This window comes from Cuculus canorus, chromosome 5, assembly GCF_017976375.1.
Source record: "Cuculus canorus isolate bCucCan1 chromosome 5, bCucCan1.pri, whole genome shotgun sequence".
Classification (NCBI taxonomy): Eukaryota; Metazoa; Chordata; class Aves; order Cuculiformes; family Cuculidae; genus Cuculus; species Cuculus canorus.
This window is the reverse complement of record NC_071405.1, coordinates 61,074,761-61,097,150: the sequence shown is the minus strand read 5'-3', so window position 1 is coordinate 61,097,150 and position 22,390 is coordinate 61,074,761. Positions and strand designations below refer to the sequence as shown.

Here is a 22,390-nt window from a genome sequence, read left to right as displayed (position 1 = left end):
GAAATCAATGGAAGTATGTCACATGGAAGATATGGAGAAAGTACAAGGATGGCAACATATATGATTGCATATCTAGAATTACAGAGAGATTCAGACTGCTAAAAATACAAATTGTGGCTATCAGGAGCTCTAAAGGGACTGGTATGCGTGGTGGAAATTTGTAAATGTAAAGTCAATTATAGGAATAGAGTTAATAATGGAGAAGATCTGTTTAGGAGAACATGGAAGAAAACCAAGGAATGAAAAATTTAAACTCGGCATCAAGATGTTTCTGGTCATGTTGCAACCTCCTTAATGGACATGCCAGAAATCCTGTCACATAGAAGCCTTAAAGAAGACTACCAAAAATAAACCTCCAAATGACCCTACAAAAGACGGTTTCCTAATGGTAACATATGGCCTGCATGGGGTTTGGTTTTAATAAGTTATTTCTATCTGCAGCTTCTGTAATTATGGCAATTCTTTGTAACAGTAAGCAATCTTGGCTAAAGAGGATGTAAATAGGGCAGAACTTGAAGACTGTCAAGGCTTTTTTTTTTTTTGGTGTCACTCCCTGTGAAAACTGTGAATAGGCTGTTCAGTCAAACTATTTCCTCATCCAAGATAAAGCAGGAATTTTGCAAATATATTCACTGAAGTCAAAACTCTTCTCTCATTACCTGGAAGCAGTAGCGTAAATTAATATAACAATGGCAGTGCTATCTATGAGTTATTGCAAAGACAGTACCAGTCTTCTGAAATTCTGCCAACTTTCTTTTGTATTAATATCATTGACATTAGAGGTGAAAACAGAGAAGAGTGAGCCAAAGATCAACAGTCACCTCAAAGGTCAAAAGACTTCTTCATGTTGTGTGTAAAAAGGGACTCAGTCTATGTAATGCAGATACTCAGCAGTGACCTAATAGTTAAGCAGCAGCTAACATTTTGATTCTAAACTTTGACTTCAGAAAAGTTTATAGCTACGTTGGCTCAGAAGGCGTTAAGTAGAAATGCATAAAGGTAAACCACCTCAAAAGTCACCAATTCCACCCTATTAAAATTACATTTCCCTTTTTTTTCCTCAATTGAAATTGTAAAAATACAATTCTAGTCTTTAAGTTTTTTTCCCCAGGCGTAAAAGCTATGAAACAGTGCTAAAAGATAGCACAACAAACCCAGGTATTACTTTCAAAGACATAATTTGAAAGAGAGGCTATCCGAACATATAACTCCATTCTTTTGTTATTTGGTTTTTTGGTTTTTTTTTTTTTTTTTTCTCGATATGGCCAAACCAGCCATAAATAGTTACATTTGAACATACCCTAGTGGACTTGTGATTGCCAGACACGGCCACCTTTCCAAAAGACCACTGCCTTTTCTATTACAAGTGGAAACTGCTGCAGCAAAGCCTACATGTATTATATAATTGAAATGTGGATGAAAATCTGGGATGTATGTCTCTAGATGTTCTATTATAAATCAAATGGGTTGATACAAAAACATTCTACCTTAGACTTGCATCTTTATAGATTTAAAAATTGTGCACAAAAGTCTGCTCATGCAGATTTCCCCTGAAAAGAGGAGACTGGGTCTTCTGAAACAGTAAAATTGTTCTCTAAGGTTCCACAAAAGACAATGCACAATTTGTAAATCTGTGTCAGCCTATATAAACACAGCTGACGCAGTCAAAAGGCTAACAAATATAAATTTTACCTGCTACAAGAAGTTACTCTAAATCCTCCAATACCAATTGTAAATTTTCAATGATGTGACACAATCTATATTTTTTCACTCATGCAAACTGCTTTTGATAAATAAGAGCCTCAGTTATGAGTGCTTTCTGAACTATGCAACTATTTGAATACAAGGATTTAAAAATTTTCTTTCCTTTACATCACTTAGGGAAATGTTTGCTCAGTTGGATGCCATACTTATAAAAGTTGATGTTAAGATGGATCCCCATCTCCCAAATTATCGGCAGAAGTTCAGTGTAGAGGCTCCATATGGAGCATCTTTCTCCACTGCTATGTATTTTCTATTGACTTGGGTTCATCTGAGGGATATAGAAATAACCAAAACTTAAAATGAACAAAACCGATTCAGTGTCTTTCCCTCTCTCACCAAAAATTCTAGCATTACAATCTGTTTCTGCCATTCCTCTCAGAATACTGAGATCAGTGCTTTGATTATCTCTCATGCTGACTTACCTGCCCTTCCATGTAACATGGCACAGTCTAAGACCATAAGTTATTGTTTTAAAGGTGCTTTTCACACAAAGTAGGTACAAAAACGTCCTGAGAACCCCTAAAGGGTCATTCCAAATGATTAGGAACACAGTTTTTACATCTATGCTATCATTAGCTTCAGCAGGATTTAGGCAGTATGAGGTGAGGCTACAGAATCCACTGACATTATCAAAATCAAGTCCCTGTTATTGCTGCCATACTCTTGCTTCACTGGATATTTGCAAGGGGGGAGTAATCTAATAGCTCGTATTAAAAAGGACAACGGTAACAGAAGACTGCATTTAGCCCAGTACATAAAAAATCACTTTCATATTACAACTACTGTCTTTCCTTCACTTTTTAACCAAAAGATATCGTTACATTGCTTAGAGCAGGTATTTAAATCTCTGAGCTAATAAAGCTGCGCTGCTTCGGCTGTGAAGATCTGACATGCAGCATGTAGTTTGAAAAGATGCATCACAGGGGATCAGGTTCGTAACAGTTGACTCAGAGTTCCAGTCCCAAAAGATGTGCCCCTGGTGTGTAGAACACTTAACCCTTCGACCAGTACCAACATGACTATTCACAAATTATTGATGTCCCTAAATCCCTGGCAGATTGCAGACAGTTCTTGTCTCCCTTGAAGCCAAAGCATATGGTCACTAATGAGATGGATTAAAAAATACATATACACATCCAAGGTTTTGCCACATGAATGTAAAGACACAGAAATGGTAGAAGGTGATTGAAATGGACGGAACACTGTTAAATACACAATTAGCCTCTTGTTATGGATCATTTCCATTGATCTATATATAGTTTCACAGCATAGTTTAATTAAAACTGTCTGGAACAAACCTCTGCCTTAAATGATCAAGTAGAGCAATGAAAAGGTGAAACACGAGTAACTAAAGATCTTTCCTCCCTTTCTTAAGCATCCAGCTGACTGTCTCTGTGGTTTATAACCATAGCAAGGAAGGAAAAGATGCTTTCAAAAAATTATCTGCTTTTACTGCTGTTTATGAGGCTTATGTGCCAGAGAAATGAGTTCAGGATTTTCCCCACACTCTTACATAAGTTAATACAAAATGATATAGTGGAATATAATATTTTAAAACCAAACCTGTACAACTGGCTTGCTTAATTTTAGTCAATACCTTTCTGTCCAAAATAAGCCCAGTAAACAACAAATAAACAATTACTAAACTTAATAGGATGGATATGGAACTTGCTTTGGAAGCCAACCTGTTCCTATTATTATTCCTGGTTGCTACACCAATTTCCCTTGGTCCTTCTGGTTTTCAGTGAGTTACAGTCTGGTTTTTATTTATAATAACAGGATAATGATAGCTTCCATACTTCTAATGATGATCAGGATGTAACTGTTTTTAAGAGTCTGTGTTCTTTGCTCTATAACTTTCAAAATCTAATCGGTGTCGTGAAGATTTCTTAAGCTGTGTCTAGATTTCTCTCCCTTCCTTCAAAGTCGACAATTGATGAATGAGCTTCCCTGTTGCACAGTAAATACATAATAATATTTGTTAAAAAAAAATTGAAAAGTAATTGGCATAATTTAGACTTCAGCACTTCCCCCTCCCTCAGATTTACCATTCCAGGCCTGTTTGTAGAGTATACATGCCACAGAATCTGGCATTGATTACAGAGGGAGATGCAGTTGCATTTGGAACTCAGGTGTCTACAAACAGATGTCTGGTCAGATGTTAAAATAACCACTCAGATCTGCACAAGTCTGTATTTGTAAATGATTCTTTCATAAAAATGTATCTTCAAGGCTTCATCACATTTCATTGCAGTTAGTCTTGCATGTATGGACCCATCTATACTGAAAGGCTTCTTGCTTCTTGCACCAAACTAGTTTTATTTGTAGCAATGAAAATGCCTTTCTCAAGTAATCACATAAGAGATAAATGTATAGCCTGGACTGAATGCTGTAAAGCAAATGTTAGCCATCCTTTTTCAGCTTGTCCCTCATAACAAAGAGCCATTTGAGATGACTGCAACCTCTTCTGTGAAGGATATGTTTATTAGGATCCAGACTGATAGGACTCTATCATTTTGGTCATAAAATACTGTGAGTTGTAGGGACAGATAATAGAATAACATTTCACCCAGCAGACCATTCACTAGTCATAGAATCATAGAATGGCTTTAATTGGAAGGGACCTTTAAAGGTCATCGAGTCCAAATAGCCTGCATTGATCAGGGATACCTTCAATTAGCTCAGGTTGCTCAGAGCCCTGTCCAACCTGACATTGAATGTTTCCAGGAACGGGGCACCTACCACTGCTCCAGGGAACCTGTTCCAGTGTTTCACCACCCTCCCCATAAAAAAAAAGATTCCTTATATCTAGTCTAAATCTACGTTCTTTTACTTTAAAACCAGTACCCCTTATCCTATTCCTACGGGCCCTACAAAAAGTCTGTTCCCACCTTCCTTATAAGGTCCCTTTAAGTTCTGAAAGGCCACAATAAGGTCTCCATGGAGCCTTCTCTTCTCCAGGCTGAAGAACCTCAACTCTCTCAGCCTTTCTTCATAAGAGACATGTTCCATCTCTTTGATCATTTTTTGGCCCTCTATGGACATGTTTCAACAGGTCCATGTCTTTCTTGTAATGAGACTAAAGCCTGCTAAGACAGGAAGACTACATTTTATTTTCCTCCTAGTCCCATTTGTTGAGTGGAGTTCTTGTCCCTTCGGAATCTACCCCCCCCCCCAAAAAACCAAAACAAAACAATTCTAGCAATGTTTTTACACAGGCTGTGGTGAAAACTTAATGACAGTTGCTGTAGGCTTAGATAGGTACCTACAAAAGTCTCAGCAAGCCTTTCTGCTGAGAGGAAGATGAAAATGAGTTGAGTTTCCCTGCATGCCTTACTAATAACTCCTGCACTCAGTGAGGAGAAGTTGCAAGTGTGTAAGGTAGCACACATGGACCTTACTGTTTATGGGAGAGATAAGAAAGATGTGTGATTGGCTTATCTTAATCCAAACCAGAGAGTCAATTCCTGCACTCTGTGCTACCAGCAGCAAGAGCAGAGGGAGAGCTGGCCTCAAATGACCACCTTTGAAGAAATCCAGAAGTTGCCTCTTTCCCTCTCAGCCTCACCAAAATCTCTGTTGTTCCTCTGCTTTGATGGGAGGGTGTGGGAAGGAAAGAGGGCTCACATAATCAGGGAGGACATTAACATTTACAGGAACCTCACTTTTCTAGAGCTGAGTCACTTGACTGAGTATCTATGGAAGTTTTTTTATACTGTAGCTATTGCATTTTTTTTTAGCATCTGAAAGAAAATTAGTAGACAAAACAGTTATTTTTAGTGCTGGTTTGATTGTAGGCCTGTCAGCCTTGGCAATGCATCTCTTTTATCAAGCTGCCACAATACCTTGTTTTGTTTTCAGAACAAAGTTTGATTAAAGACCAATTGCAGAAAAGTTACTTGCTGTGGGCGTTAATTAGAGCTTTCTGGACTCTGCAGGGTTTATCTTATGATCCATTTCACTTACTAAACCCTGTAATTCAAGTTGCATGAAGATGGGAATGAACCAACCCCTTTCTATTCTTCTTAGGGCTTCTGTTTAACTCAGTCATGAAAGAAACTCTCTCCTTTCCTTCCCTGAAGTGGAATTCTAATTTCTGGTCCTTCCTAAACAAAATTAAAAATAATACTTCATATCTATAAAGAGTTTTCAAACTAATGAACTGAGGCACATCCTTGGAGCTTCAGAATGGGGTAAGTAAACTTTAGGAAGCCTTTGATTCTAAATAATGTTTTCAGTGGTGCTGAAGCATACTCTTTGGAAAAACAGTAAAATGTCTGTGTCCCTTCCTCTGCATTTTTCTGGGAGTAGATTATTGTATTGTGATTCTGTGATAGGTAGTCCCTGGCATTCCCCGCCTCCCATCTTAGTAGCAGATAAGAAAAGCCTTTTGCTGTGCTGCAAGCAAAAGTCCAGCTACTTGCTCAAAAATCTTAAAAAGGTGGTTGATGAACAAAAATTTAGTGGTACATGCGGGTAGTAGGTAGCAAATTGAAGCTGATATTGTAACATGAAGTAGGAAGAATTAGGAACTATGTAATAAAATGATTGAAATCAAAATAACATTGGTGTACTATGCAAATACAACAGTCCAAACCAGAACTTGACTCAGCTGCACTGGATTTTTGAAACTAGGTTAGACAAAACATGAAATCACGTTCTAAAGAGAACAAACCCGTGAAGGAGAAGGGGGTTGATCCATCTAAAATGATCCATCTCTTTTCCAGCAGACAGCCTGCACAGAACTGAGGTTGGATGAGGTAAAATATTTAAGCAGAGTTTATGGATACTACCATCTTAAAACACACTATCTGCAGTATACGTTCTCTCCTGACTTCCTCCCAGATTCTGAAATCTAAACTTCAGCTAAGTCAGAGAGCTGGTATGAACTCTTCCTAAAGCTGTACAATGTGACAGATGCACCAGGACTGCTAAGGAGGTAAGCAACTCAGGCAATCATAATCATCAAATGAGGTTTTATACTGATATTTATAACAATTCACAATTTCAATCCCAAATGCCATCCCTAAGACAATCATACACCACTTAACTCCGAATATATAGATGTTACCTTCCAGAGTATACACAGTAACAGTCAAATTAGGTATGTTATGGTGCGCATCAACAGCAAGTCACAGAAAGAAATGTGACTCTTTTAAAGATAAACAAATGTTGCTGAGCTCTTCTGTGCATTAGTTATGGCTGTTTCTCAGTAGAAAGAATTAAGATTTAGCTTCCATAACAATTATTTCAAGCTGCCGGCTATAGTTTAGAAAAATAGCCGAGCATGAAAACTCATGGCTTTGTGTTTTCCAGTGTTCTGTTTTTAGCTATGTCCTACATACAGGTTGAGAATCAGCCTATATAAGGTTATAAATGTGCACTTCTGTTTAAAATGTCATTAACCTTCTGCACTAAATAAAGAAACACTTAAGTATGTCCTTCCAGTACAGTGAGATCTAAATATAATTTCAAAGAGAACTGAGGACTGAACTTTCAGAGTACAATTACTCAAGGAGGAACTTGTGCTTTTTCTAAAACCATGACAGAGTGCAAAGATCATGAGCCCATTTTCCCTGTGTGCTATCTTTCAACCGTGTTAACAATGCAGTCTCTCAAAGGGGTGGATGGTTATTGAACTTGTATGCCAGCTGTGTTCAAAAACTCTGGGGAGGATGGCCTGGAATGACACCAAGCAGGGATGAGTTACAAATGGAGACAGATTATTACAAACATATGAAACAGTAAGGACTCATTTTTCAAAAGGCATCTAAAAGCGCACTTCACAGTATATGCAAGCAGTTGTTTGCTCATATAGTCATCTGATTGTGTGTATACAGACCAATAAAATTGCAGGATTCAGTAGAGGCTCACATACACCTTTTCTGTTGTACGCAAAATCAGATAAATGTACACTTTCATGATTTTTCTTTTTTCGAGATTAATTGAAAATTTGGTGTGGAAATGATCAACTGCAACAGTACCTGGGCAGTAATTATGAAACTTGCTTTCTCACCTTTAGGTCACATTACATCTACTGACTCTTGGCCCATAGTCCAAGAGCACGAGATGGCTCAGATTTGCAAACTGTAGGACAGTTGGTCACTGTGCCTCCAGGTAGGGTTGGGGACACTGATGGGGCAGTGTGTGTGGGAAGCTTGGCTGTGCCTGCTGGTAATTCAAGAACTTTTATCTCCAGGGCCTGTCAGTCTGGCACCTTTCACAAGTGTTAAATTCACTTAACTATATTTTCTAAGAAGCTGTCATGAGACATACTGAGGCAAATATGTCCTTCAGTAATTACACATAGACTTGGTTGTTTGTTAAGTGCTTTGACATCCTCAAATGATATGTTCAGTACAGCTTCCACATTTGTTCCTTTATTCAAATCTGCTAAATAGTCTCCAAAACTAAGGGGTTTAAGAAATTACTGATTAGACATATTGCATTCAAAAGGCCCAACCATGAAGAGATATTTATACAACTAGTGGACACCAGGTGCATCTGCTGGTGGAGGATCTAGTCTACAAAGAACAGAAAAGATTTTGAGAAGAGTTGGTGGTAAGCATCTTTACACTGGGTATGGAGAAGATCATATGGTCCTTGCTTTATGTCAAGTTAGGCTGTGATCATTTGAAATAATACTGATGGAATAAGTATTTTCAGTTTCTAGGCCAGATTCTCAACTGCTGTAAATTGCAGCTATGCTAATTTACACCTGCCAAGGAACTTGCACAGAAGATTACATATTTATATATAGTATAACGTGCAAACTAATGAGGTTATTTCTAGATGTTTACCATTGTAAAGAGCTCTGAAATGTTAAATTGATCAGCTGCACTAATGTAAACAACGTATTGTAACAAAACCAGGCAAAAGTGCACCAAATATGTTAAATACATTATTAGGTCAATGAAGATCATTCATATTGATCTAGGTCTGGCTTCACACCACAGTTTAATCAAAGCTGCCTGGAAGACATAACAAAGAGTGGTTGTGGCATTCACTGCCTTTTATCCTGAGGTTAAAAATTACTAAAATTTCATTATTGCTGCACCTGACAACTTATGCAAAATTAGCTGCAGCAGGCTAATTTAGAGGTGGAACAACACCCAGCTTCTGTTTTAGTGGGAAAATCATGCTGCTGGAGGTTACTGCTGATCAACCCAGCAGTTTGTGGGCTCTTGATAGCCACACAACTACCTCCCCTTGATCTGGCAGATTTACATTAATTGGATTTTTATCCTGTATGGCAGACACCCAAGATCTCAGTAGCCTCTTATTCTCTACAGTCAAGGAAGAAAAGGAGAGAGATGAAAGTCTTTTTTTCCTTTTCATGGCCTCCAAGGATGACAAATAAATCTCACTGCTGGTTCTTCCTGTGTAATATGAGCTCATAGCTTTGTTACAGATTTGGGAACAGGAGACGGGGAGAGTCATTCAACTGTGTCAACTGACAGTAAAATGAAAGAAAAAGGGTCTGAAAGTTGGCCACACAGTGATGTGAGCTGCAAGTCATTTTTGCTCAACTTGAAGTTATTAACTGCATAATTTATAAAAGCCTTCAGCAAGATTTATGTATCATCTTAGCAGGCACTGAACAAACACTAAATAACAGACAAAGTCTACCACAAAGAGTTTACCATCAACACAAAAAAACAGGGAGCTGAAAAAGGAAAGGAGCACAGGTAGGAAACCGAGTCATAGAAAACTGCCAAAATTACATGATTTCTCAGGGCAATTTGTGGAAAAGCCAACAACTGACTCCAAATTCTGACCCACCTCTTCTTCTTCTTGAGAACACACCACTGTGAGTGCATTTAACGAACAATATAGTAGCCAAGAATGGAATTACCCCTTCGCTTGCAGTGTGTTTGGTTCTCTGGGAGTTAAAATCTCAAACCCAGAAGAGCCCTGTTGCGTGTGTTACAACTGCTCTGCCACCAGACAGCTTCACTGCTCAGAGGCCTCTGCATTCTTCCACCAAGATCAACAGCTGAGATGGTTTACAGAACGTTTGAAAGTAACCTGTAGGCTTTATGCCAAAATAGCCTGTCACCTCTGTCAAGGGGCAATAACCCCAACTGCCTTATGATGGTTGAATAAATATTATTATTTATTTTATATCACAGTGCCTCACGAACAGCTGTTGAAACGTTAAATCATCACACAAATACATAGGAACAAGAAGAATGTTTTATCACCAAAATACCTGGGTCTAAATATCTGTTTTTAAAAAAAGCTTTTCAGGAAGCCCTTTTAGAATTATACAAATTGCACTGCCTTCCATAACTGTTATATGTTTTGTGATTTACAGCCACGTGGGTGACAGGTGGGTAAAGTACACAGCCCATCCCAGCGGTGAATGGAAATGCTGCCCAGATCTGGCCTATTGCTTAGGGGTCCCAGGTCCCCCGAGGTGGGCCAGCATCCACCGGTCACCAGTGAGCAGCACCGATGATTCCCTCTGCTTGAATGCTGGCTCTTTCAGCAAGAATTTCTGCTTCTGGAGCCTTAAGCCACATCTCCATCAAAAACTATGTTAGCTCAAAATATACTGGATTAATGAAATTGAAAATGCTCAGAAGGAAAATGGATGTGATGCTTTAACCACTTTTAAGAAACATGAAGAGCAAGTGATGGAAGGCTGACCTTTATCTTTCCTACAAACAGAAGGCCAATCTATAAGGCACAACGATACATGCTTTTGATTTATCCTTGTGCCTCTTTCTGTTTTAAAGAAGTGATCTGTGCTATGAGATCTGGTTTTAACAATGTTGCAGTACTCCTGGAGGGAAATAAATTGTTCAAGAAGAGATGACAATTTCAAAGGAAAGCAAAGATGCCCACACAGACCTGTCTTTGGTCAACACTGATACTTTATGCCATGGGCCTTTACTTGTCAGGGAATATCATGCACACTGCATTGCAGAACACGGTAGTGAGAAGGACAAGCTAGAGAAAGCCATCAACATCTATTCAGAGAGCATCACTCCTCTCCTGGAACATCATCCCTGGATTAGTCTTTCCAGTATTTTCTACACTACGTTAGATGAATGAATAGTTTTTTGGGTTTTGTTTTTGTTTTGAAAGGCTTCTCTTTTTTAGAGATTACATCACTGTTTTTAGATTACATCACTGTTATGAAGATTCATTAGAATCAGGTCATCACCTCTTTTTTCTTTCTGCAGAAAGCACATGTTTGTAGAAAGGAAAGCAAAAAAATATGCTCAGCCTACCTGCATTTTTGCCAAATTACTTTTCAGGGCAAAGAAAACTCATCTACAACCTGCCACAAGAAGACTTTGGCTCATTAAAGCCTTAAAAAATCTGGTAAGACAAAAAAGGTGAAACATGAAAATGCTAAAGGATCATCATTATTATTTTATTAATAATGATAATTATGAATATCATAATCATATAATCATTTCAATTGTGACTTACCAAGAGTGAAGAAGCAGAAGAAAAGAAAATTAACTGGATCTTATAATGTATAGTTAGAACTTCACATCATTATATTTGTGTCCTGTGAATGTTTCCACTTTTAACAACTAATTTGGGTAAATCCAGTGCTTTGAAATGCTCTAATGTCAATGCTGCCAGATTCAAAGTTACTGGCACATCTCTTCTATTAAAGCACAGAAGAAAAGAATAAACAAAATATCTACTTGCTTAAAATATAAAAATGATTTATTCATCCAGAATTCTAGCTTTCTCTCAGGGGAAATCTGGAAGTTTAAATTCATCAGTCCTTCACTTTGCCACCATTCTTCTCTCCTTTGACTTTTTAGTTATTTTTTGTTTGCTGCCATATTTTTACTGATTTGTTTTTAAATGATAAATCTGATTTTAGCTTCATTTTTCTTAAACCACTTGCCACAATCTTTTAGAAAAATCTACTCACAGTTTCAGTCTTAGGGCCAACCAAAGATTTACAACATGCTAAACTGGGAAAAAATTCTGTAGTAATCAGCACAATATATTTTATACTCCATCACAATAATTTTTTCTGGCTTCACGTCGATATAACTTTTTCTGCTTTTTACAATGGTTTATAACTTAAATAATTTAATACATCAGTTGTTGTATTTTTATTGCAAGCTTATAAAATTTGCACCATAAGTCTCTTCCGTGCATTATATTAAATAAAGAAATGACAGAGAAGAAGGGAAACTGATGATTACTAAAACTGTAATTCAGTCTCCAAGTTCTGAATGTGTCATAATGTGTTTCCGGCTCACTTGCATACAGCGCATCTTGTCAGCACTCCTCTTCATATTCAGTTCTCCTTACCTGTTATTTTAATGTTGATATAGGAAAACCAACACCAACTTCACATTTCAGACAATGCATTGATGAAGCAGTGGTCAAGGGGAAAGGACCTAGCATAAAGAACCACGGGGCAGGAATGCCACTGCCAGCTCTGCCACTGCCACTGGAATTCTTCGGGCAACTTCTTTTGGCTTCAACAATATGTACAGAGCTATGCTTTACTTAATCTTTCAAGGGTTTCTAGTGCTGTAAAGACAGGTGTCTCCTTAACATTCAGGCAGAACCTTTGTGCCTGACTTTTGTGTTTCTGAGCAACTGCAATTCTTGATGCTTCATATGAAATCTATCTCCACATTTCATACTTCCAGTTTTTATAATAGAAAAAATACTTTCCTGCCTTTGTGAAATGCTTTGAGATCGCCTGATGAATAATTGTTACTGCCTTACTGGGTCTGAGAGCTCATGTAAAAGATGCTGCTTCAATGCTTCCCTCAATAAGACTCTTTTAAACTATGTGTTACGTTACAGAACCCCTTTACATACTTTCACAGACAGAGTTCTGTCCACATCTACAAAGTCGGTCACTGTATATCCACAAGAACATACAAGAGTGCTCCTTCTAAAACTCCTTAGCTGATAACATACATATAAATAATAAACTTTGATCTAAATTTATGTCAGAATTAAATTTTACTGACTTGGAAATGCTACATTTATTTCTATTTTTGGAGTAACTATATTTTTGAAACTTAGGATAAAAACTTCAACTAGCTGTGGTGCAGTTTCTTTATCATCTAGTGCAGTAAATAATTTTTTGCACAAAATGCATCATAGGAACCCTCTTCCTCCGTGCTGAGACTTCTAATAGAAAAGAAAGTATCCCATATACCTTAAGAGGTAAAACATATCATTTTCTCAGACCAGGCCTGATGAAAACCTCCAGAAGATATTTCTGAAGGCTTGGCCACAAAAATACATAATTAATTCCTGTAAATCACTCAACTGTGTAGTCTTAATGCTGCTAGTACAAAGGATCTTTGCCTAGTTAATTAAGATTTCTTAGTAGAAATCAGCTTGTGGCTTCTAAGAGATCCACATAGCCAGCTGCAAAATAAACTTGCAAACTTGAGTATTTGTTCAAGAATATGATGAAAGCATAGATATATGAAGATCAGTTTCTGAATCGTGTTGCTACGATTTCAGCCCTTGTCTACATGGATCACTTACTTTGTGGGGTGAAGGGCTGCAGATGTCTGCATACTCCCAGAGATCTTTTTTTATCCAAGGCTTGAATCATGCAATGCCCAAATGTATAATGGAAATAAAACCAGCATTGGCCTCCTAGCTTAAAAAAGCAAGTTTTTCCCCCAAAATATAAAGCAAAAAATAAAACTTGGAAGATTGTTATGCTTAAGAAGCTTCAAAAAAGTACATAGAGGCAGCAAATCAGTTTAATTTGGCAGCTACCTTTCTCATTAAATATAGTAGGTATGATATATACCTTTGTAAGTTTGTAACTACAGAGATAATTAGATCAAACCGTCTGTATTGTATGGTGGATTTTAAGAACTATATTAAGCTGTTCCATGCCAGAGATGGTTGCATACTTGATCAGTTGAATAATGCTTTATAACTGATCAAAAACGTGCTGCATGTTTCTTTTTATTGCCTAACAAACCTGAAATCTACTGGTGAGAATATTGTTTTCAACAGAAAGAGACAAACCGTGGATTTCTTCTGTAATACTTTACAAAGGATTGAATAAGAGTGGGCATTTTAGGAAGAAATCATTTGGAAGGCAGGGAAAACTTAAAAGTACTGAACGAGAAAGCATCCTTGCAATTTTAATCACTAATTCCTTAATGCCAGCCTAAACAGATAAATCAAGATCACAAAATGTCTAAAGAATGGGCTAGTTTCCATATGGAAATGTCTAGAAGTCATCCATTACTATTGCTGCTTTTCCATATAGCTGACACTGAAATCAATATGCTGCACCGGTTCAGTAAATTTGTCTCTTAACAAGTTAATAAAACTGTGATCCCCACATAGTCTTTCCATCAAACTTTCATAGATAAAAATGAGAATATTAAATGCACTAAGATAGGGAAGATCTGCTCCATTTGCTCTGCAATGATAATCTTTTACAAAAGAGGATTTTTATTATTAATTCTTCGCCTTCTGGGGATATTATAATTTCCTAGAATGTAAAAAAGCCTTAAGCACGGCAATTTGCTGAGCTAGACTGAACTTCAGGATGTTTCAAATGAGTTGATAAACAACTGCATAATTAGCACTTATTAGATCAAGACTGTACATTACAGATATAGGAGTGCACCAGCCAATGGACAAGCAAGTTGCAGATACTATTTTCAAAACCATAAGTCAGTGCTATGCTTTGACATGCATCATAACTTTTCTTTCAAAGAATTAAATACCCTACTGCTTATTTTTTTCTTTAGAAATGCAGATTATTCTATCAACCAAATCCTTGGGGTCTTAATCATTGGACACATCCCTCTATGTATGAATAATAAGGAGTTTACAGGCTGAATATAACTCATGCGCTAAAAGTGATTAGACTGACTTTTTTTTTTCAATTAAATAGTTACAAATCAATTGTATAGGCATGTTAAACTAAGACATAGTGTATATATATTTCTCAAGCCTTGAATTCTGCAGCTACTTAATGAAATATATTATCTTACAAAATAAAGAATGTAATCAGATATACTACAAAATCGTCAAGTGTAAAATTAATGTAATTTATACTACCACCACATTTTCAGGACCTGGATACTTGTTACTTATACATAGTTTTGTCAAGGAGTCAGAGAATGGCTGAGAAATGTGGCAGCTAGGTGAGAGAGACAACACTAAAGTTGTTTGCGATGCAGCATAGAGTTACTAGCTGAGTTTTCCTATGAAAGAATCAGACAAGGCTGGTATCTATAGTGATAGCTTTAGGTTTCAGGACAGATCTACCAAAATGATATGTACATTGAAATGAATGGCATAATTCACACAATTAACAATCACTGGTTTAATTCTGACTTGATTGCATGTAGAAGGACTACTTTACAAGAATTTACAGTGATTCATTAATATTAGTCACACGTGTTATAAACATCATTTTTAAAACATGAAAATTCAAATTCAAACCCACTGGTTTTTGTCAAGAACAGATTTTGGTTTCTATTTAGGATGGTATTATTCTAATGTAATTTAATGGTTTAAAAGCTAGATATCTAACGAAAAACAAGGCTCTGTTCCAAAAGATTATTAATCCCATCATAAAATATACTACAGGATGAAGGGTCTTGTAGAGATATATGTTGCCCAACACAACAAATGTAGGTCATTAGGTTAAACAAAACAGGTAACTTCTTTAAAGGCAAAATTGTTCTTATCCTAATGTCCAGGCAACTGTGAATCGTGTCACTCCTGTTTATAACAGCAACACAGAATTTAAATGGACCTCTGTTTAATTCAATTATTAATGCAGACAACTTCATGGCACAGTCCCTTACATTAAATGGTCAGCTAATCCTTTCTACTCCAAATTCTTCTGGAACGGTTTTCCAGTCTCAAAACACCAGCTTCAAGTAGAAATTTAATCAGTGTTCATAAAAAAACCAATAAAGCTAAAATATAACACTTGTAACAGCAGAATGATTTAGACACACTTTATTTAGAGATATATTGCAAGCATTTTGCCTAATAAACTTCTCATTGTCTCTCTCATGGCTCAGAAGAGTTAAATTTTAAAAATGTACAGAATACAGAAGTTTGCCATTCAGTGATTCTCGTTTGTAAGAACTTTTGAAGGGAAAGGATTAGCTGCTTAGAAGCAGTTATAATCAGAAAAGCAACAATATAAACTGGAAGCTTCTTATGCAGATCTGGTACTTTGTAGCTTGCATTTCCTGGTGTTTTTGCAACATTCCAAAACCCTTACAAAAGTGATTGGTCTTCACATTTATCATGGCTGCAGGGTTAAATTCAGACTTTTGGCCAAGCTTAATTTTAAGTGTTGAAAACAAAGAAGTTTCCTCTGACAGGTTAATTAAAATAAAGGAAGCTATTTAAATATGCCCAAGGATATGCATGTCAACAGTAGTCTTAGTGACGACATTTGGTGGGCAGTATGTAGATGAGGTAGTTAGATGGATGCACCATAAAAAGTAATGTTTTATGCAGCAAGTACATCATATACATACCATTAGGTAAGCTATGTGCATGTACTTTTAGTACTGGAAAAGCCAATTTAGCTAAGACTAATATACTAGCTGATATAATTATTAACCAGGCATCACCAAGTAAACCTTCATCTGCTTTCATGAAAGTAAGAGTTGCTAACTCAGTAATATATTTCCCTACATTTACAGAATGACTGGCACAGAACCCTTATAAAGCAACACGGAATTGGGAGGTGGAGAAGGGATTTTTGTGGAACGGGTTGCCACTTATTGTATTCCAAGGTTCAACTAAAGAGTTTTAAATGGTTGCATGAAGCAGCAGCATGACTGCAGAAGGTCATGCTTGTAGTTGACAGGGATGCCATAGAAGAATGTTAAAGGCGAGACTTGGGACACTCGTAGGTGGATCAGTATAATCTCCATGGTTTAGAGAGCTCTCTTCTTTAACACATATGTTCCTCCATAGGTATAGGATTCTGTGGTGCTGATTTTAATATTGAACTTGTTAATCTGTTTTAGGCAAACAATAATCCATACAAGAAATGCAAAAAAGTTAAGATTTGGAACTAGATTAAAGACAATAATGCTGATTCCATTCTAAGTCAATGTTAAAACTAGTGATTTCAATAAGGTCATCGTGACCCCACGACCACGTGATATGGTTTAAACAAGCACTGAAAAAAACCCAAATGCACCTGATAAAAATTAGGGTCCGGTAAGTGACTTGGTTTGACCAGCCCCAAATCCTCCTGAAAACCACCCAAAGAGCTGCAGAGAAGAACTGCACAGTACAGAGGATGATGAGAACTGGGAATGTTTTCAGGCCCTATACCATCCTAGATGTATTTGCCATTACCTATAAAAGGAGACTGTATTTGCTGGTGGAACATTAAGAAATTAACCTCACATAGTCATCTATGTTAATATATTGAAAGAGGACCACCCAGTTGGCAGTCTTTGTTTCTTCTTCTGAATTGGGTCAGGATCAATTAACCATCAATTAGAAACAGGTCTTTCAATGGTTCTCTGTCAATTTTTGAAGCAATGCAAATGTCTTCTAGATAAAATCAGCCAGCCAGAGCACAGCAAGGCAAAGCTATGCTGCCTCAAGATAACTCCAGGAAAGCAATCACTACTGTTAAAAGTAAATCCATGATAATTTTGCAGAAAGGCCCAAAATTAAGTCTTCATTTGTTATGATGATCAAAAAAGAAATTATCACTTGCTTACATACATATAAAACATATAAAAAAGACATAAACATATATATTAAAAGCATATAAAAATGTGTCAGAAACATTAAAAGTGCCTCAAAGCTGACAATTATGTGACTTCACAATAATTTGGACTTACTACATGATAAGAATTAAATGTTTTTAGCAACAACCATTCTGAGATTAAGAAGCTTTTTATATTGTATCATAGAATAGTTTTGGAATATCTGCAGTACTGTGTCCAGTTCTGGAATCCTCAGCGTAAGAAGAATACGGAGCTGTTGGAATGGGTACAGAGGAGGCTACAAAGATGACTGGAGGGCTGGAGCACCTTCCCTACGAGGACAGGCTGAGAGTGTTGGGCTTGTTCAGCCTGTAAAACAGAAGGCTGAGAGGAGATCTTACAGTGACCTTCCAGTATTTGAAGGGGCTACAGGAAAGCTGGAGAGGGGCTATTCATAAAGGCTTGTGGGATAGGACCAGGGGGAATGGGTATAAACTGGAGAGGGGCAGATTTAGATTAGAAATTAGGAAGAATTTCTTCACCATGAGAGTGGTGAGGCACTGCACAGGTTGCCCAGGGAAGTTGTGGCTGCCCCATCCCTGGAGGTGTTCAAGGCCAGGCTGGATGGGGCCTTGGGCAACCTAATCTAGTGGGATGTCCTTGCCCATGGCAGAGGGGTTGGAACTGGATGATCCTTAAAGTCCCTTCCAACCGTAACTATTCTATGTTTCTATAGTTAGATGGGACCTTTACCGGTCATCTAGTCCAACCCTCCTGAGATGAGCAGGGACATCTTCCACTAGATTAGGTTGCTCAGGGCCCTGCCCAACCTGACCTTGAATATTTCCAGGGGTGGGGCATCTCTAACCTCTCTGGCAACTGGTTTCAGTGTTTCACCCCTGTCATTATAAAAAACATTTTCTTCAATTACTTCTGAAATGTATGTTATCCTCATGTAATGCCAATGACTGGCACACTTTTTACATTGCTAGCTTTAGCCTATAATGTTAAGAAAGAAATCAGAGAATATAGTCCATGATAGAGAAAGATAGTTTGGCATATGCCTATACTATACTATGTTTGACACACCTGTACTAAGGATAATGGAAGTATGACTTTAATATTAATTCTGAAGATAAGAAAGAAAAGACTTAAGTGTATGCAATATGATCATATCACTGACTCTTGATAATGCTCCACTGGTTACACTACTGTTATTATGAATTCTCAGAGCATAGCCTATATAATTCCACTTTACCAGTAGTATTTCATGAGTTTGACTACAGGTCATGTGCATACATTGCTGGTCCTATACTTCTCATATACGTCTCATATATGCAATGTTTGAAAAGTCTGGCCTAAAGCCACAGTATTCTCAAAAATGCTTAATTTTTAGTCTTTGGTCTTGGTCACAGCAACTAAAGCCATTTTAATAAGCAAGGCTTAATTCTCTCATAGTAAAGATAGACTATATATTTTTGGTTTTATATAGATACATTTACTTACACGATATTGAAGTTCCAGTTACTATGTGACAGCTCAGTATCTACCACTTTGAGTACAGCTTTACACATATGATATAAGACAAGACTTTTTATTGCTCAACAGTATGTCAGCTCAGTAGAATAGAATATTCTCTACAGCAAAAACATTGTTAGAAAACAAACCAAGAGGTCAAAAGAAAATGAAATACGTGCCCTGTGTGGTCCATGGCACCACACATAAAATCAAGAATAAGTTAACTTTTGCAGGACAAGCTGATGTGTTTAACTTCTGTATCAGTTGCTTTTGAGTTTACTGTTCTAACATTACAGCAGTATATTATTAGAGGTTATATGTTGGAAAGGATACTGTAATTTGGTGTAGGCACAGTTCATTAGTACTTTTAATTTCTTAAGTTCCATAAAAGAAGGCAGCTTCTCAGGAAACTACTACTACTTAAAAATGGCCATTGTACACCAGATTTGTCCTATTCTGACTTCCTCTCTTCAATTTTATGCAATGTTCAATGGAACTTCTCATCTCTCACAAGCATTTCCTGTCTTAGGTCCTGCTCACCATTTTTCTCCAAAGAGAGTAGACTCTCCTATGAGGAATAATAAGCCATATTCTTTTTGGAACCACTTCAATTAAATCAGGCAGGTACTGGACAGAATTCTCTGAAGGTGATGGGTTAGTGAAAAGGAGAAGGGAGGAATATTGTTCTCAAGAAAGAATTTGTTCAAGAAAGCATTTTCCCTCCTGAAAGAATTTGTGTAAATCAATATCAATATATTGTGTAAAAGACTTTTATGATTGTATGACAGTTCACTATATGGACTTCACTGCTTACAGCAATTCATAAGTAACCATCACTAAGGACAATACAAGCACTTTCTTTCTCAGGCTTTTTAGAAGACACTGGTTAGTCAGAGATCAGTTCCTTCTATTGATTACAAATTATTTCATTTTGCAACCACGCAGCATCCTTGTCTTCTACGTCCCAGTGCATTCTCATTTCCCACTGCCACAGACTATTAATAGAAGGAGGAAAAAAGCTCAGTTTAATCATTAAAAAATGCAAGAAATAAAAATCAGAGTAGAGACAGTGAATAGCCAGAGTCACTACCACAAACCTGTCAGGAGCAAACTGTGTTCTTCATCTAAACTTTTAATTACTAATTCACTAATTATTAGTTTGCTACTTACTGAGCAAAATTAACTCATGCTAATCTTTAAATCTATGAGTAATTATTAATACTAAACATGTATGTTCTAAATACAGAGAACATTAATTTCAATAGCCAATCTTTCTTCAATCTTGCCTACTCTGTGGCAACCACATAAATGAAATTTCATTGAACTGCATCTATAAGTAACAATGAAATTTACTATCAACAGATAAAATACTACCTATATAAGGAAAATACAAAGGAACAAAACCAAGAAAACAGATATGTCAGAATGATGATGATAAAAACCAAGCTTAGTACATTTCAGAACACTCAGTATTTTTTTTTCTTTAAAGCAAGAGAAATTCAAAGGAATATGTTAAGATCTGGTTAAAAAATACAAGCTGACAGCAAATTACGTACCAAGTTAAATTAGAGAACCTATGGCAACTCAAACTATATGTAGGAAAAAAGGAAAGATATTAGATCTGAAAGACCCATTACTGTAAGTATGGCACTATTTTCTTGAAAAGGTGGTCTGACCTGATGAAAATTCTGATTCCATTAAAGTTGACGGGAATGTTGCCACTGGCTTCAGTGCAGCCAGGATTTCATGAACTATGTGTTCATTTACACCTGTTTACATCATATACTTTTAATGCCTTTTAGCATTTTGGAATCTGCACTCCTGTGCAGAAGGAGAGTAGGCTGAAGAAAACATTTGGCTAGAATTCAGGAGACAAATGTTCAATTTCTGTCACAGGCTAACTGAGAAAACCTGAATAAATCACTCCTCCTCTTGTGTCCAAGTTTCTTCTCAGTAAAATTCAGGTGATGATACTAAACTCCTTTCTAAGGTCTCTTGAGATCAAAAGATAAAAAATGCTACAGCTAAGTATATTTTTTTTGTTTTCCATCACTAAAAACACTGTTTACTAAATTCCAAGAAGACACCAGTGTGATATCTCTGAAAGCACAAAATGAAAAACATAACTGGAAATTTTAGAACCTTCTTTTGCATAAAGAGAATGTGTGTAAGAAAGAAAAGCTGGCTTTTGAGTTGGTAATAGTGGGAGCTATTAAAAACACTGCTATGTAAACACATAACTACGAAGGAAACAGTTGAGAAATAAAAGTGGAAGTCCATAACACAATTAACACACTTACTAAGAAAAAGTCAGAGTAGTGGAATCTCTACTTCCAGGTAATTCTTTGCTACAGTCGGTTGTATATTACCCTGTTAATGTCACTAATGCTGCATTTCATCAATTTTCAACAAGCTCTGCATGGACAGAACACTGAGCAAGATGGCAGTCTTTCTTTAATCACTAACAGTTTGAACTTACTCCAGTAGTTAATTTTTTTGTCCACAGCCTGCAGAATGGCTGTAAACTAGCTGGCCTTTCATTTTAGCTTCAATCTTGCAATGAAATCTGTGTGAAAGGTTCCCTGTGGCTACAACTTCTACCCACTTCAGCAGAAGGTCACGATTATGCTTTTAGGGACAATGAAATGTTTTAGCAAATTTTAGATAAATTCTATTTCTTTCCTGTTCATTACTTGACTTTTTACGAGTTATATCTAACATAAAACCTGTGATCCATAAAGAAGGCAAGCAACAGCAATCACAGTCAGACAGCTTTAAGTCAACCTAGTGAACTAGTCAACTCCAGTTCCCAACTACAGGATGAAGCTTGGGGATTGATCCAGAAAGTTACCTCAAAAACCAGATTAAAACACCCGTAGGAGGTTTAAGATCACAAAACAGATTAATGAAGTTAATGCAATTAATTCCAAACATGCAGACATGTTTAGCCTTTGGGAGGAGATTAAGATTCATATCTGGTCAAAGAGTATTTATCAAATAAGCTAACATGAAATTGTCACTTTGCAAACTTAACACTACTAGTAAAACTAACACATACTGCTACGGGAATACCAGCAGCTGTTTTGCAAAATATTGGCTAAGGATTACCGTGTGTCCACAAGTCTGCTTTTTAAGCGAAGGTGAACAACTGAAATATAACATCTTTGAGATAGACTTCATAATACTGGAAACTTAAAATGATCTCCAAAATCACTGAGCTTGAATCTCAGCTTAGAAGAAAATACCTGAAATTTCTTAAAAGTTCAGTCAACAGCCTGTGTAGCCGAATAATGAACACATGAAAAACCCAGAAAACTAAGTAGTTCACAGCAAGACAAAGGTAAAAAGAAAACCATAATATTTAAGCTAAATATAATCACAAAGGGCTTGTATTTACCCACACATAAACTATAGTTAAA

At 36.8% G+C, this 22,390-nt stretch overlaps 1 protein-coding gene across 17 annotated transcripts in view; it reads right to left on the bottom strand.

The window, feature by feature from the left end:
- Positions 1-22,390, bottom strand: part of DPH6 (diphthamine biosynthesis 6) — a 204,941-nt gene that overhangs the window by 5,794 nt on the left and 176,757 nt on the right. The gene's annotated exons all lie outside the window — the stretch shown is intronic.